This window comes from Carcharodon carcharias, chromosome 14 (genome assembly GCF_017639515.1).
Source record: "Carcharodon carcharias isolate sCarCar2 chromosome 14, sCarCar2.pri, whole genome shotgun sequence".
Lineage (NCBI taxonomy): Eukaryota > Metazoa > Chordata > Chondrichthyes > Lamniformes > Lamnidae > Carcharodon > Carcharodon carcharias.
In genome coordinates this window covers 50,905,217-50,922,225 of record NC_054480.1, presented here as the reverse complement: position 1 = coordinate 50,922,225, position 17,009 = coordinate 50,905,217, and the positions used below count along the sequence as shown (strand labels likewise).

General features: G+C 44.5%; 1 protein-coding gene across 13 annotated transcripts in view; it reads left to right on the top strand.

The window, feature by feature from the left end:
• Nucleotides 1–17,009, top strand: part of ripor3 (RIPOR family member 3) — a 318,751-nt gene that overhangs the window by 69,668 nt on the left and 232,074 nt on the right. Inside the window, exon 1 of one of the 13 annotated variants that reach the window (XM_041203688.1) lies at nucleotides 10,124–10,250. The exons of the other annotated variants lie outside the window; for them this stretch is intronic. The gene's annotated coding sequence lies outside the window, so the exon portion shown is untranslated. Of the gene's footprint in view, nucleotides 1–10,123; nucleotides 10,251–17,009 lie in introns of those variants that run through there. 13 annotated transcript variants of the gene reach the window in all.

Below are 17,009 nucleotides of genomic sequence, written 5' to 3'. Positions count from 1 at the left end.
AGGGACTGCCTTACATGGAGAAAAATTGTAGACATTATCACCTTGAGCTATTGTTATGCATCTTCTAATGTTCAAGACAATGTCATATTAATTGCGGAGGCGGTGGAGTTGAGTAGTCTACTTCAACAGTAAATTAGCATTATCAAGAAACGCCCCCTGAGTCCCCTTTCCTATCACTCTCTCAGTGAAGTGCTTGGTCTCAAGAGACTGGGGAGAAAATAAAGGGATTTGCGGTTCTCACAGGAAAGAATGCAGCTTTGTTTATTTGGGAACTGGTTTCTCATTGCCTCCCCTGAAAAGAAAGTGCATGGACTACCACTCAGTTACAGAAACATTTCCTGCTCCATAACTACTGGGTCTGCAACTTTTAATTAAAAAACAAAATTAAAAAATATACAAGTACTCTTGAAAACTCTTCACTTTTCAAATATTTCTTGAGTTCGCACTATTGTTTTAATACTGAAAATTCATTGGCATAAAGGGGAGAGAGATCTTTCCTTCCCTCTCCTTTCTGACCAATGAACATGTCTTCATAACCTGGAAAAACTCAGCAGGTCTGGCAGCATCGGCGGAGAAGAAAAGAGTTGACGTTTCGAGTCCTCATGACCCTTCGACAGAACTGTTCTGTCGAAGGGTCATGAGGACTAAAAACGTCAACTCTTCTCCGCTGATGCTGCCAGACCTGCTGAGTTTTTCCAGGTAATTCTGTTTTTGTTTTGGATTTCCAGCATCTGCAGTTTTTTGTTTTTATGAACATGTCTTCATGTTAGTCATTATGCATTTTCCATTCTTGCTAGTACTGATCTGTAGATCAAATGGCTCCAAGTGGTTGGTTTCAGTACTGCTTTTGGAAGGATCTGGGACCAGAGTAGATAAACCTCACCCTCATTCCCAACATAGCAAATGGAAAAATGAAAAATAAATAAGCAATTAAAAAGGACTCCTGCAAAGTAAATCAGTAGTCGCTCACATGTTATGTAGAAGAAGGTCATATCATGGAAAATAAAATAAATATTTACTCCGTTGTCTTAAATTTAACATTATGATTAAAAAGAAAACATCAGCAATCTAAATTGAACATTTTATTAGCCTTCATAATTATGAGGAATCAAAGACCCTTTTAGCAGCAACGCACTGACATTTTAACTTATTGTGAATTGTAAAAAAGTAGACCCTAAATTACATTTATTTCATTTTGTGACAAGATACATTAATAGTGAACATAGCGGGTGAGAAATTGGGATCATTTGTTGCTGTTGTTCGAATGTTCCGATGGCCTTTTGAGCTCCAAAATAGTGTCTGCAGCAGGTGTGCACATGTGTGGGACAAACTGCGTCAGGTGCGAATTTAGTGAGGGCATTAGCGTGTGCACAGTGAATGTCTTCTATGTTGGACAGACAGATCATAACATCAGTCTGCATGCAACACTGATTTGACACCAGTGGTGCTATTTTGGAACTCAGTACTCCAGCTAATATCTTCTTTTAATGTTGCACAGCTGCACACACATTAAGCAATAGGAAGGAACCCCACCAGCACTATTTAAAGGAATCATTCAAATGCTAACAGGTGAGTTGCTGGTTGATTTCTTCTGGCAGTTGTTAAGATTCAATGAGTATTTGGTGTTATCTATAGTTATTTCAAGTCGCAAAGGAGGATTAGACCATCTTCAATGGTTTCCTGCCTCTCACCGCAGCTTCACCAGCCGCATTCCCAATAGTAGCGAGCACCATTACCTCCACAGTGCTTAGGACATACAGCTGACCCTCCAGTTAACTCCTGCTGCCTCCAGTTGTGCACTGCCTTGGCCTGCAAGAGAAATGTAAGTATGGCAATGAGTATGGTGCAATCTGTTTAGCTGATGATCGAGGATAGGCTGATGGGGCAGTAATCGGCCGGTTTGGATTTGTCCAACTTTTTGTGTACAGGACATACCTGGGCAACTTTTCATATAACCGGGCAGATGCCAGTGTTGTAGCTGTACTGGAACTTGGCTAGGGGCATGGCAAGTTCTGGAGCACAAGTCTTCAGTACTATTGCCGGAATATTGTCAGGGCCCATAGCCTTTGCACTATCCAGTGTCTTCAGCCGTTTCTTGATATCATGTGGAGTTAATTGAATTGGCTGAAGACTGGCATCTGTGATGTTGGGAACTCCGGGGGAGGCCAAGATGGATCATCCACTCAGCACTTCTGGCTGAAGATTGTAGCAAATGCTTCAGCCTTATTTTTTGTACTGAAGTACTGGGCTCCCCCATCATTGAGGATACGGATATTTGTAGAGCCTCCTCCTCCAGCGAGTTGGTTAATTGTCCACCACCATGCATGACTGGATGTGGCATGACTGCAGAGCTTAGATTTGATCCCTTGGTTGTGGGATCGCTTATTTCTGTCTATCACTTGCTGCTTAAGCTGTTTGGCAAGCAAGTAGTCCTGTCTTATAGCTTCACCAGGTTGACACCTCATTTTTTTAAGTATGCCTGGTGCTGCTTCTGGCATGCCCTCATTCCTTCCTCATTGAACCAGGATTGATCCCCCGGCTTGATGATAAAGGTAGAGGGGGGAATATGCTGGGCCACGAGGTTACAGATTGTGGGTGAGTACAATTCTGCTGCTGCTAATAGCCCACAGTGCTTTATGGATGCTGAGTCTTGAGTTGCTAGATCTGTTCAAAATCTAAATAAAAAACAGAATTACCTGGAAAAACTCAGCAGTTCTGGCAACATCGGCGGAGAAGAAAAGAGTTGACCTTTCGAGTTCTCATGACCCTTCAACAGAACTAGGTGAATCCAAGGAGAGGGGTGAAATATAAGCTGGTTTAAAGTGTGTGTGTGTGTGGGGGGTGGGGGGGGAGAGAAGTGGAGGGGGTGGTGTGGTTGTAGGGACAAGCGAGCAGTGATAGGAGCAGATCATCAAAAGATGTCACAGACAAAAGAACAAAAGAACACAGAGGTGTTGAAGTTGGTGATATTATCTAAACGAATGTGCTAAATAAGAATGGATGGTAGGGCACTCAAGGTACAGCTCTAGTGGGCGTGGGGAGAGCATAAAAGATTTAAAAATATTTAAAAATAATGGAAATAGGTGGGAAAAGAAAAATCTATATAACTTATTGGAAAAAACAAAAGGAAGGGGGAAGAACCAGAAAGGGGGTGGGGATGGAGGAGGGAGCTCAAGACCTAAAGTTGTTGAATTCAATATTCAGTCCGGAAGGCTGTAAAGTGCCTAGTCGGAAGATGAGGTGCTGTTCCTCCAGTTTGCATTGGGCTTCACTGGAACAATGCAGCAAGCCAAGAACAGACATGTGGGCAAGAAAGCAGGGTAGAGTGTTAAAATGGCAAGCGACAGGGAGGTTTGGGTCATTCTCGCAGACAGACCGCAGGTGTTCTGCAAAGCGGTCGGCCAGTTTACGTTTGGTCTCTCCAATGTGGAGGAGACCGCATTGGGAGCAATGAATACAGTAGACTAAGTTGGGGGAAATGCAAGTGAAATGCTGCTTCACTTGAAAGGAGTGTTTGGGCCCTTGGACGGTGAGGAGAGAGGAAGTGAAGGGGCAGGTGTTACATCTTTTGCGTGGGCATGGGGAGGTGCCATGGGTGGGGGTTGAGGAGTAGGGGGTGATGGAGGAGTGGACCAGGGTGTTCCGGAGGGAACGATCCCTACGGAATGCCACCGGGGTGGTGAAGGGAAGATGTGTTTGGTGGTGGCATCATGCTGAAGTTGGTGGAAATGGCGGAGGATGATCCTTTGAATGCGGAGGCTGCTGGGGTGATAAGTGAGGACAAGGGGGACCCTATCATGTTTCTGGGAGGGAGGAGAAGGTGTGAGGGCGGAAGCACGGGAGATGGGCAGGACACGGTTGAGGGCCCTGTCAACAACCGTGGGTGGAAAACCTCGGTTAAGGAAGAAGGAGGACATGTCAGAGGAACTGTTTTTGAAGGTAGCATCATTGGAACAGATGAGACGGAGGCGAAGGAACTGAGTGAATGGGATGGAGTCCTTACAGGAAATGGGGTGTGTGTGGAGCTGTAGTCGAGGTATCTGTGGGAGTCGGTCGGCTTGTAATGGATATTGGTGGACAGTCTATCACCAGAGATTGAGACAGAGGGGTCAAGGAAGGGAAGGGAAGTGTCAGAGATGGACCACGTGAAAATGATGGAGGGGTGGAGATTGGAAGTAAAATTAATAAATTTTTCCAAGTCCTGACGAGAGCATGAAGCAGCACCGAAGTAATCATTGATGTACCGGAGAAAGAATTGTGGAAGGGGGCCGGAGTAGGACGGGAACAAGGAATGTTCCACATACCCCATAAAGAGACAGGCATAGCTGGGGTCCCACCAGGATGGTCTGAGGGCCCTTAGCTTCTTCCTCGAACAGAGGCCCGAACAATCCCCATCCACCACTCCTCTCCTCCGTCTGGCTGAACTTGTTCTTACACTGAACAATTTCTCCTTTAACTCCTCTCACTTCCTCCAAATAAAAGGTGTGGCTATGGGTACCCACATAGCATGGTGTACCTCCAAGGGCCCAAACACTCCTTTCAAGTGAAGCAGCTTTTCACTTGCATTTCCCCCAACTTAGTCTACTGCATTTGTTGCTCCCAATGCGGTCTCCTCTACATTGGAGAGACCAAACGTAAACTGGGCGGTCTGTCCGCAAGAAAGACCCAAACCTCCCTGTCGCTTGCCATTTTAACACTTCACCCTGCTCTCTTGCCCACATGTCTGTCCTTGGCTTGCTGCATTGTTCCAGTGAAGCCCAACGCAAACTGGAGGAACAGCACCTCACCTTCCAACCAGGCACTTTACAGCCTTCTGGACCGAATATTGAATTCAACAACTTTAAATCTTGAACTCCCTCCTCCATCCCCACCCTCTTTTCGTTTCTTCCCCCCTCCTTTTGTTTTTTCCAATAAGTTATATAGATTTTTCTTTTCCCACCTATTTCCATTATTTTAAAATCTTTTATTCTCCCCCCGCCCCCACTAGAGCTATACCTTGAGTGCCCTACCATCCATTCTTAATTAGCACATTCATTTAGATAATATCACCAACCTCAACACCTCTGTGTTCTTTTGTTCTTTTGTCTGTGACATCTTTTGATGATCTGCTCCTATCACTGCCTGCTTGTCCCTACAACCACACCACCCCCCTCCAATTCTCTCCCCCAACCCAACACCCCCCCACACACCTTAAACCAGCTTATATTTCACCCCTCTCCTTGGATTCACCTAGTTCTGTTGAGGGGTCATGAGGACTCGAAACGTCAACTCTTTTCTTCTGTACCAATGCTGCCAGACCTGAGTTTTTCCAGGTAATTCTGTTTTTGTTTTGGATTTCCAGCATCCGCAGTTTTTTGTTTTTATCTCCCTGTTCAAAATCTATCCCATTTAGCATGGTGGTAGTGCCACACAACATGATGGAGGGTACCCTCAATGTGAAGGCGGGACTTTGTCTCCGCAACGACTGTGCGGTGGTCACTTCTGTCATATTGTCATGGACAGATGCATCTGCGGCAGGCAGGTTGGTGAGGATGACATCAGGTATTTGTTCCATCACCACCTGCCGCAGGCCCATTCTAGCTATGTCCTTTAGGACTTGGCCATCTCAGTCAGTAGTGATGCTACCGAGCCACTCTTGGCGATGGACATTGAAATCCCCCACCCAGAGTTCTGCGCCCTCATTGCTTCCTCCAAGTGATGTTCAACATGGAGGCGCACTGATGCGTCAGCTGAGGGAGGGTGGTATATGTTAATCAGCAGGAGTTTTCCTTGCCCATTTTTGACCTGATGCCATGAGACTTCATGGGGTCTGGAGTCTCCATTAAGGACTCCTAGGGCAACTCCCTCCCAACAGTATACCACTGTGCCGCCACCTCTGCTGGGTCTGTCCTGCCAATGGGACAGGAGTCACATGTCGGCCAGACCAGGTAAGGATGGCAGATTTCCTTCCCTAAAGGACATTTGTGAACCAGAGGAAGAGCAGACCCTGGAGATGGCATGTGAACGTGGAACCTCATTTTGAGCAGCCCTCTTGCCTTCTAAGTGATTGCCCTTGTGGAGGAATGGCTGCAGTTGTAGCTCTCCTCAGCAGGTGTTCTTAGGTGTCTGAGCAGTGTCACCAGCCACCTTTTGAGTGGGTATCCTTTGTTCCCTAGCAGCCAGCTGTCTAAACGTGCTGGGGCTATGAAGAACCTTGACACCTGGAAGTGACACAAACTGTCAGCATGGCAGCTTCCAGGATACCTTTTACAAACCTACAGGATCTCGTGATTGTGGTCACAAAACATCTGAATATTCAGAGAGTGAAACCCCTTTCTATTCATAAAGGCACCCAGCTACCCCACAGGTACCTTAATGGGCACATGTGTGCAGTCAAAGGCTCCCTGGATTCTTGGAAATCCTGCTATTGCAGTGAAACCTCTGGCTCGCACAGCTTGGCTGACATCGTCTATTTTGTATTGAATGAAGATGTTCACCCTTTGGAATAATGCATCCATCACCAACTTGATGCAGCTGCGACATTCCACAGAGATCTTCCACTGACCCCTGGAATGAACCCAAGACATAAAAGTTCAGGACTAGTTTCACCTTCAGAGCCACTGGCATTGGGTGGCCACCTGCACAGTTTGAGGCTATCTCAGGGCTGATCAAGTCACACAGAGAGGTGACTATTTCTCTGGAGAGGCGGAACCTTCTTCAACACTGTACCTCTATCATGACCAGGTAGCTGGATCGGTGCTTGTAAACTTTACCAGCTGGTTACTGGTGCCTTCTCCTGACCCTTCTTCCTTGCAACCCCTGCTGGCCCTCAACCCCTTCTGGCTGTGTCTCTCAGTCCCAAGGTCAGACTCTAGCATGGTGCCTGTGAGCAACTGGCCTCCTCTCCCTTCTTGCCTCCTCCTTTTTTTTGAGGAGGTTCCACCAACAGAGTACACAATAACCATGTCAGACTTGATGTTTGCACAGGTTTCAGCAATGTACAGTTTTGGTCCATTACCTAAGGAATGATATACTTGCCCTAGAAGGTTAGGATTGGGGGTTGGGGAGTGGGCGGTGAAACAAAGGTTCACTATATTGAATTCTGGGATGAGACACCTGTTCTATGAGGAGAGATTGAGTAGAATGAACTTATTTCCTCTGAAATTTAGATTAAAATTTAGAAATTAAATTTAGAAGAATGAGGAGCGATCTTATTGAAACACAAAGTGCGGAATTGTCCCAGAATTGCACGCAGTGCAGTAACAGGCTTGAAAAATGACATTTTACCCATTGGCTGCAATGGCAGTTTTTGCACCATATCGTCAGCTTCCCGCCTCTTTAATTATGCAGCCACAGAAAGCATGCTGTCTTGCCAATAGTCGGCCTCTGAATTGCCCACCACGCCGTTACCTCACTGTTTCCTCACTCTTGGTGCCATATCTAAACTGCAGCTGCCCACACTGTTTTTAATGCTTGCAGCCCAAGACTGCTCAAGTGAAGACATGGCCCTGAAAGCCAAGAAGAGTTCAGTGACCAGTCAACTGGAATGCCTTTGGAGGCCCACCCTGATATCCTCCAACCCTGTACACAGGAGATCCAGCAACCTCACCACTCCGGCTTGGGAGGCGGTGGCAGTGGTGGTCAGTGTCAATGCTGCACAGAAGAGGTTGGCCATCTAGTGCAGAAAGAGGATGAATGATCTCATCCATGCCACCAGGGTAAGGCAACCATCTCATCACTCTAAACTCTCACACTCACAAGCATCACACATTCTCTGGCATCTCACTCACTGCCAGCTCATGGGACGTCACCACCCTTTCTCACACACATACCCTCACATGTCCATCTGGCCTCATCTTCTCTGAAGATTGCCTTCTCAGCCCTCACCATCTTGAGGTCACTTGCACAGATCAACATCTGCCCCCACACATATCCTGGAAAACCCCCCTTCCCCAGTCCAGCTCCTGCAGCCTCTTCCCTTGCCTGAAGCCATTTTACCCGATTCCCTAAGCAAGTCCTAGCCCTGCAGCCATCGAAAAGTCATCCCCGCCTTTTGGCTAGTCTGGTAGGTAGAGACCTGCCTGTGAGCCCTCCTAAAAGTGATGTGGTGCTGCCTGTTAAGTCTGGCGCTGATGACTGTGAGTGCTGCCCGAAGCAAGATAAACAAACCATCCTCGAAGTCCCGAGTGAAGTGCAGCTCGCCAGGTGTACGTCACTTATGTACAGTTGTGAAACACATTGGTGTAATGCCCGGATGATCCAGTGTGCGGGAATGATTCCTATGAGCAGGGCTTATAATGAGATGCTAAAGTATTGAAATTAGGTTCCTGGTATATGGTGGCAGGAAACGTGGCCCATCGTTGACGGGCGGAGCAGTGATCTCAAACTGGTTTCACGACGGCGTAAAACTAAGTTTTGGTCTTCTCACCATATTGTTTGCTCAAGCTGCCAAACATGCCGGCCACCAATGGGAAATTCAAGCCATAACATTCTTAGAAGACTCAACAGGGTGGATGCAAAAAGGCTGTTCACCCTGGCTAGAGAACTAAGGGTCATAAGGGGAGGCATTGGCCTGAATCTTCGGCTTGGCGAGTGGGGGTGGAGCCCACTCGCCGAGGCATAAAATTACGTGCGGTGACATTAGGCAGGCATCCTGATGTCACCGCTTCAGTTCGGCAGGCGTGCAGCCAACTTGGCCTTGGTCATAGGCCTATTAAGGCCATTCAAATATCAATTAAACTAATAAACTGAGCTGCCTGTCCAACCTTAAGGTTGGCGGGCAGGCAAAGAGCCCAGGCGGCCTTTGTATTTTTCATGGAATCTCATCCACAGGCAGGATGAGGTTTCATGAAGGGTTTATAAATTAAATAAATTTTTTCTTTGATGCTCATTGACATGCCCCAGCTCATGTGACACTGTCACATGAGGGGAAATGTCTTAAAATTTTTTCTTTTCTTTATTAAAATTTTGGGAACTTAAACTACTCTCCCTGAGGCAGCTCAGGCATGAAAGAGCACAGGCTCTGACTCAGGGAACCAACCCCCCCCCCCCCACAGGGAGCGCTCAGTGCTTCCAGGTGCACGTCACGCTGGGTGGGTCTTAATTGGCCCACTCACGTAAAATGGCGGCATGGACCCGTTCGGGGGCGCTGATCAGATCCACGCCCATCCCCGCACAACCCCCCCAACGGGGGAGGAAAATTCTCCCCATTCAGTCACAAAGTATGCTACAAAGACTTATGTAAATTCCCTGAGGGCAGGCAGCTGTCTGCCTTTGGGAATTGATGTTGTCTGTATAATATCATTTCCCGAACAAATTTTATCCCCCATATACTCAGATTAGGGGATCGGCCATTTAGAATGGAGATGAGAAAATAAAGTACTCATTCAGAGGGTTGTGAATCTTTGGAACTTTCTCAAGGACAACTAGAGATGGGTAATAAATGCTAGACTAGCCAGTGAAACCCACATCCCGTGAATGAATTTTTTAAAAAGCCAGGAAGGTTGTGGATGTTCAGTCGTTGAGTACATTCAAGACCAAAATTGATGGATTTTTGGGTACTAAGGGATATGGAGATAGGCCAGTGAATTGGAGTTGATGTAGAAGTTCAGTCATGATTTTGTTGAATGGTAGTGCAGATTCAATGGGCTACTCTTGCTTCTATTTCTTATGTTCTCATGGTACCAAAATGATGGTGGTCTTATACTATTTACCTGATGGGATATGAATTACAGTGCGCTGTTTGCATGGATACAAAAGCTATACAAACAGTGGATTAGAATGTACCCAATACAATCTCTGTATTAGATGTTCATCTAAAGTTTGGGATTCATCAGCTGCAGTCAACACAAAAGTGAAAAAAACGAAAAATGTAGCTAATTGTCAGGGCTATAATCCCATCACATATTTGTCAAGATTTCGTATTTATGAAACAGTTTCTACCAAGTTATCTTACACTGGAATGCAATGTTCCTAGCAAACATCATCAATGGCACACTGCCAGTTGGAGTAATTTACCAATGGGAATTGAAAAGTTAACAGTTTGTGTTAAACTTCATCATAAGTAACTCTCACAGGGGATCTCAGGGTTCAGAGGCAAAGAGTTTACAACAGTCCAGGAAAGAAAGACGACAAAGGCTAGTCAAGTCAGGAAATGCTGAAGTAATTAAATCAATGTGACAAACTGGATAAACAAAATAGGCGATTTATAAATTCTGAAGAGTCAACTAAATCCTCAGATACCAGTCGCTCGAGCTTTGGTATTTCTACCGGTAAGACGGAGTGATTTCTGTTTTTTTAAGCATGGTGGACCTTGATCTGAATGAATGTGTTTCAAAACTTGGAATGTTTGAAGAATTCTTGCTATGTCTAACAATGTGACTCTAATTGATCAAAATCTGATGTTCCATTATAGTCCACCAGCCAAGAGAAAGCTTGTTAGCTTTAAGAGAAACCAGTGGCATTATACTGTCCTACTGCTATGCTAAAGTACAGTACCTAGAGTTGTGTGTACAGCTCTCTGTTTAAATGAACAAAAGCCAATGCTTTCTGCTCCAGCTTTCTGTTTGTATACAAGTCCTGTTTCCAGACAAACTGGAAGATTTGCATAAGTTGTAAATGTGTAATTTGAGTTCACATGATGCAGTTGTCTAAACAATATTGCATTATTTTTTTGTGGAATGCAAACACTCACCTCTTAACCTCAAAATTTGAGTAGATTGCAAAGCACAGTATTTATGTCAGAGTGGCACAAATGAGTGATATGAACCTCCTATCATTTAGCTGACAAAAAAAATCTCAGCATGTGTATCTAGGTGGTAGAATAAGATCAATCAGCACTTGGGAAGCACTCAGCTGGGAGGTTTGCATTCTGTTGGAAGCACAGTTTGCAGTGAACATGGACTGACAGGACTGGCTTTTATCATGTATTGCTGTTATGCATTTGCAATGGCAACCCTTGCCACAGCCTGTTGCTTGGATACAAAAAGCTGACAGTACGTGGCCTGAGGTCTTTTAACTCAGACTTGCAGAACATTCAGGATTCCTCAGAAACAGACTTTAATATGTACAAATCAAACCCAGAATTTTAGCATTTCAGGACCAGAATAAAACTTTTAGAGGAGGAAACATCAATGGTCAATTCTTTGGTCAATTCTTTTTCTCTTAAAACTTTATTATTAGAATCATTTGACCCCCAATTATGATTTTTTGGCATAATACCTGCTAGGTTATGGTTACTGTAGATTAATATGATAAAGAACAGTGAGATGGGCACAGAGGACACAAAACTCTTGAACTGCATTCAAGAGAACTTTTTTAGCCAGCATGTAAGAAGCCAAACGAGAGGGGGCGCAATTCTAGATTTAGTCTTAGGAAATGAAACTGGGCAAGTGGATGAAGTAGCAGTTGGGGTCCTTTTTGGAGATGGTAACCATAATATAGTTAGATTTAGCATTATTGTGGAAAAGGACAAAGATAGCACAGGAATCAAAGTTCTAATTTGGGGAAAGACAAATTTTACAAAGCTGAGAGGTGAGCTGGCGAGAATGGACTGGATACAACTACTGGAGGGAAAACAATGTCAAATTAGTGGGAAGCATTCTAAAGCAAGATTCTACAGGCACAGTGTAGACATGTCCCCACAAAGAAAAAGGGTGGTACCACCAAATCTAGAGCCCCCTGGTTATCCAGAAGCTTACAGGCCAACATAAAGTAGAAAAAAAAGCTTAAAGTAGAAAAAGAAAGCCACAAAAAGCTTAATACTGTAGAAAGCCTTGAAAGTACAGGGGCAAAGTAAAATTGGAAATTGGGAAAGCAAAGAGAGGATATGATGAAATATTGGCAGATAAAATCAAAGAAAACCCAAAGCTGTTTTACCAGTGCTTTAAGAGCAAGAGAATAACTAAGGACAGGGTAGGGCCTATCAGAGATGTACATGGTAACTTGTGTGCTGATGGTGAGATGTGGGCAGGGTTCTCAATGAGTACTTTGTCCCTGCCTTCACTAAGAGAGATGATGCAGACATTCTGCTTAAAAGGGAGGAGTGTTTAATATTAGATACAGTAAGCATAAGAGAGAGGAAGTACGGAGGGGAACTAACATTCTTGAAGGCAGATAAATCATCAGAGCTGGATGCATTGTATCCCAGGATATTAAAGGAAGCCAGGAAGGGAATAGCAGATGCTCTGAGGATCATTTTCCTATCCTCATTAGATATAGACCAGGTTCCAGAGGATTGGAGATCAGCAAACATTGCACCATTATTTAAAAAGTGTGCGAGGGATAGGCCTGATAATTATAGGCTGGTCAGTCTGACTTCAGTGGTGGGCAAATTATTGGAAAAAATTCAGAGACAGGCTAAACTGTCATTTAGAAAGGCACGGATTGATCAGGGATAGTCAACATGGCTTTGTTAGGGGAAGATGGTGTCTTATTAGGTTACTCAAATTTTTTGAGGAAGTAACAAAGAGGATTGCTAGGGGTAATGCAATGGATGTTGCCTACATGGATTTTAGTAAGGCATTTGACAAGGCCCCACATGGCAGACTGGTCAAAAAAGTGAAATCCCATAGGATACAGGGGAAGGACATAATTGCTCTGGAGATAGTACAGCGGTGATTTACAAGAATATTGCCAGGGATTGAAAATTGTAGCTATGAGGAAAGATTGGCTAGGCTGGGGGTTGTTTTCCTTGGAACCGAGAAGGCCAAGGAGTGACCTGATTGAGGTGTACAAGATTATGAGGGGCCTAGATAGAGAAGACAAGGATGCCCTGTTTCCCCTGGCGGAACGTTCAATTATTGGGGACATAGATTTAAGGTGATTGATAGAAGAATTAGAGGAGACTTGAGGAAAAACTTCTTCACTCAGAGCGTGATGGGCAACTGGAATTCACTGCCTAAATTGGTGGTTGAGGCTGAAACTCTCAACTCATTTGAAAAATACCTGGATCTGCATCTGAAGTGCTTTAACCTGCAAGTCTATGGACCAGGTTCTGGAAAGTGGGATTAAAAGAGCGGCTGGTTTCTTTTTATTTTTGTCTTCCTTGGCAGGCGCAGAAACTTGAACTGAATGGCCTCTTTCTGTGCCGTAAATTTTCTATTGTTCTATCAATTAGAGGAATCCATCCTAAGAAAAAGCATTAATACAGTAGAAGATCTGACCTGTCATTATCCTGCCGCGATGGTCAGAACTGCAAGTTTCTGCTGTCATTTCCAGCTGCAGGGAACCCAATTTTTTTTTCATCCAGTTGTACTGTTTGTCCCTGTCATGTCACAAACTCCACCGCTGGTGGGGGAGAACAATCCCTGTCGATATAATGTATTTACCTTATCTCAATTTTACTAATTCCTCCTCTTGCAAGAAGAGGTAGGCTCAATCTTGAGGGAAAGCCAAAGGACAAATGTTGGACAAGGACAAAGCCTCCCAAGTTTTAATTTCTTTTTACATAATGCTTAGAGTTTCTTTACTCAGGGAGCAGTTAGAATATGGTGCTTAATACTGCCAGAAGTGGCTGAGGCAAATAGCTTAGATGATTTCAGATGGAAACCAGGCTGACAAAAAAGGGAATAGAAAGATGTGTTGAAAGGATGAGATGAGACAGATGGGCGGGGGGCAGGGGGGATCTCAATGTAGAGTGTAAATACTATTTGGGCTGAATGGCCTGTTTCTATGCTGTGTATTCTATGTAAAATACCATTTAGTTATAAGTTGCAAAAAGCAAAAATCTAATGCAGTCATTGAATCAAATACTATAAATGATAGACTGCAGTAGTTTAAGGCAGCAGCTCACCATCACTTTCTCAAGGGCAAATGGGGATGGGCAATAAATGCTGGCTTAGCCAGCCATGCCCATGAATAAATGAAGGAAAAAAGAAGTTTGACCAAGAAAATAATAAAAATGTTGCATGTGGTGAAATCCAATGGTGAGCTTAAATAATGCCAAGCAATGTTAGAATCAAATAGTCACTTGGAGAATCTGATCCTGATGTGAATTACATTTGCATTGATTACTGGATTTTGGACATCATGTAGTTATTGACAATGGAATTTTTCTTGCCAGTTTAATGGATGGGCAATGGCTACACAACAGTTTGTGATTTAACATTCTGAGTGAATGTACCGAGATTCTAAAATGTTATTTTATTTCTCATATGTTAATTTTTTGTATTTAATGGGCAGTGAAACAACAGCAGTCATATGTTGTGAATTTATTCTGGACCTAGTCTTAGGTTCAAGTAAATGGAGTCTTCTTCTCTAACAGAGCAAAACCAGAACTGAATATGATTATGCTGATCTTTTTAAAAAGGGAAATAAAAGCAAGTAATATTTTCAGCATATGATACACCATTGGTTTATTTTTTGGGGGCAAATGAATATTAAAGCAGGTGAGAGATCTCAAACCAGCAAGGCCTTATCACTTTAAGAACAATATTAGAAAAATATCTGTTGCACTTATAGACCACAAGCTTAGGAAAGGTTACAATAGGCAATGTGCTTCCTTTGGCACTGAGCTGCACAAACAGGAAGGTCCCAGCTTTGATGCCTGGAATGTAAAATTCTGTTCCATAGTGCCAATGAGGGCACTACCACTGCAGGTGTGCCAAGTGTGCCCAAAAGCATTTCTGCCATTTTGAGCCTTGTATAAGGCCTGTTAATGCACTATCTTAAAAACTCCCTTCTAAATATGTATCAGCTGCATTAGGGATCCCACTGATGCTATTTAAAGGGATCAGCGTGGGACTTCCAGGTGAGGTGCTTTTGCAGAGTGGGTGGAAGTACTATGTTGTTGGAGGAGATCCGAAAACATGTTGGAGTCAGGAGGGAGTACTGAAGTATTTTACCAACGCGTGCAGTGGAGTTTGAAGGTCTGTCAGTATTATTTATTATTTAGCATGTGTCAGTGGCTAGATGGAGTTCTTTAAGCCTGCCTTCATGTTCAGTCAGTGGACACTCTTCAACAATATTTGGACTGCATCACAGCTGCAGCCTGGATGATGTTGGTGACTCTACTGAAGCTGGGTGGCTGCACAAAGGCCTTGGCCGGCCTGGAAATGGTTTAAAAGGGTCCACTGTCACCATGGGAGATCTAAGACAAGTGGACAAGCAATAGGGTCTATGACAAGAAAGTAGTTTCTGGTAGGTATTTTCCCCAGTCAATCCTCCTGCCATAGGTCCTCAGCTGTTGCTCCTCAATATGGTGGGTTTAATCATATGCATTGGCATGAGGGAAGGTATGCTGCTGGTAGGTTGAGGAGATTGGGTTGGGGTAGACCTTCTCCAGTAGCTTGCCTGCTGCAATTACCCTCCTGATATAGGTATGGGGCATGGGGGCAATGTGGCTCAGGACTTGGAGCAAGGGAGATGAGCTGGTCAAAGAGCATCTATGATGATGCGCATTGTTGAGTTGAGTTTCACAATAATAAGTTTGGTGTGGGAAGATTGGTACCACACTGTGGCACAGTATTCTGTAGTTGAGTATGTGATGGCAAGAACAGAGGTTCTTAGGGTCTTGGTCTGTGATCTCCATGGGGTACAAGTCAGTTTACTGAGGAGATTATTGCGGGTTTTATTTTTTTTCTGCAGTCTTGGTGAGGTGCTGACTGTACGGGAGGTTTCTGTCAAGAGTGGCGCCTAGATAAGCAGGATGGGGATCATGCTTCAGTCTCTGGCCATCCAGGATGATGCTCAGTTTCCTCTTAACACTGGCATTGTGTCTGTTTGCAAAATAAGTTTGCCATCACTAATAGAGTTTATAATTGCTGTTCTTCCTCGACTGCAGCACAACAGGTGATGGAGGAAATGTTGTGTGTAGGAGGAGCAGGAGCAGTGTCTCAGGCTGCTACAATTCACCGGGGAGGTAGTTACTGAGCTGTGCCTCCATCAACAGGACCTGCAGCCAGAGGGCAAGGATGGTGCTGCCAGTAGCCATGAAGATCATCGTTTCTACACAAGCAGATACTTTTTTTTAATCATTCATGGGATGTGGCATCGCTGGCTAGGCCAGCATTTATTGCCCATCCCTAATTGCCCTTGCACAGAGGGCATTTTTAAGAGTCAACCACATTGCTGTGGGTCTGGAGTCACATGTAGGCAAGACCAGGTAAGGACAGCAGATTTCCTTCACTAAAGGACACTAGTGAACCAGATGGGTTTTTACAACAATCACAATGGTTTCATGGTCATCATTAGATTTTTTTTACTGGGTTCAAATTCCACCATCTGCCATGGTGGAATTCAAACTCAGGTCCCCAGAGCATTTATGGGTCTCTGTCCAGCAACAATATCACTACATCATCACCCCCCCTTAGTTACCATTGGCAAAATATCACAGATCATTGCGCATTGCTGCATTAGGGAGGTGACAAAGGATCTGAATGCACATGGTTCTGCAGATGCGAGCCATTAATGGGGAGATGTACCACAATTCCTTAATGTGCAGTTGCTGTGTAAACATGCATAGAACATTAGATCAGTGAATGCCAGCTATTGTGGCAGCAGCCACAGCATTTTCTTCCTCTGCCAGTCAACTGCACCTGCCACCATGAAGAACCAGAGGCTATTGCCAAGTGACAAAGGCTACCTACTCTACTCATAGCCCTTCACCACCCAAACATGTGTGAACAGATCATTTACAATAGATATGCTGTCACCAGGAATGCTGTAGACAACCGGCATTCTAAAACAACTTTTCTACTATCCGGACTGATTGGGTGAAGCCCTTTACAATTTGCTGGAACATGTCTTCAAATTTATGGTTGTCTATTGCATCCTACACAAACTTGCTACCATGAGAGTGCAGCCCTTGCCACTAGGCCTCAGGCAGAGACCTGGGAGGAGAAAGAAGAAGAAGGAGGGAGGCATCTGGGATCGCATCCCATTTGCTCTGGATGGCTTTCTGTGAGCCAATACTCAGACTCCGATTTCCCAAAAATCTCATCCCACTTTACTATTGTTCCACAATTTCCCAGTTGCCATCCTTCTGCTACAGATCATCACAGCAGCCCCTTGGCCAAAATCCTGAAATAAAA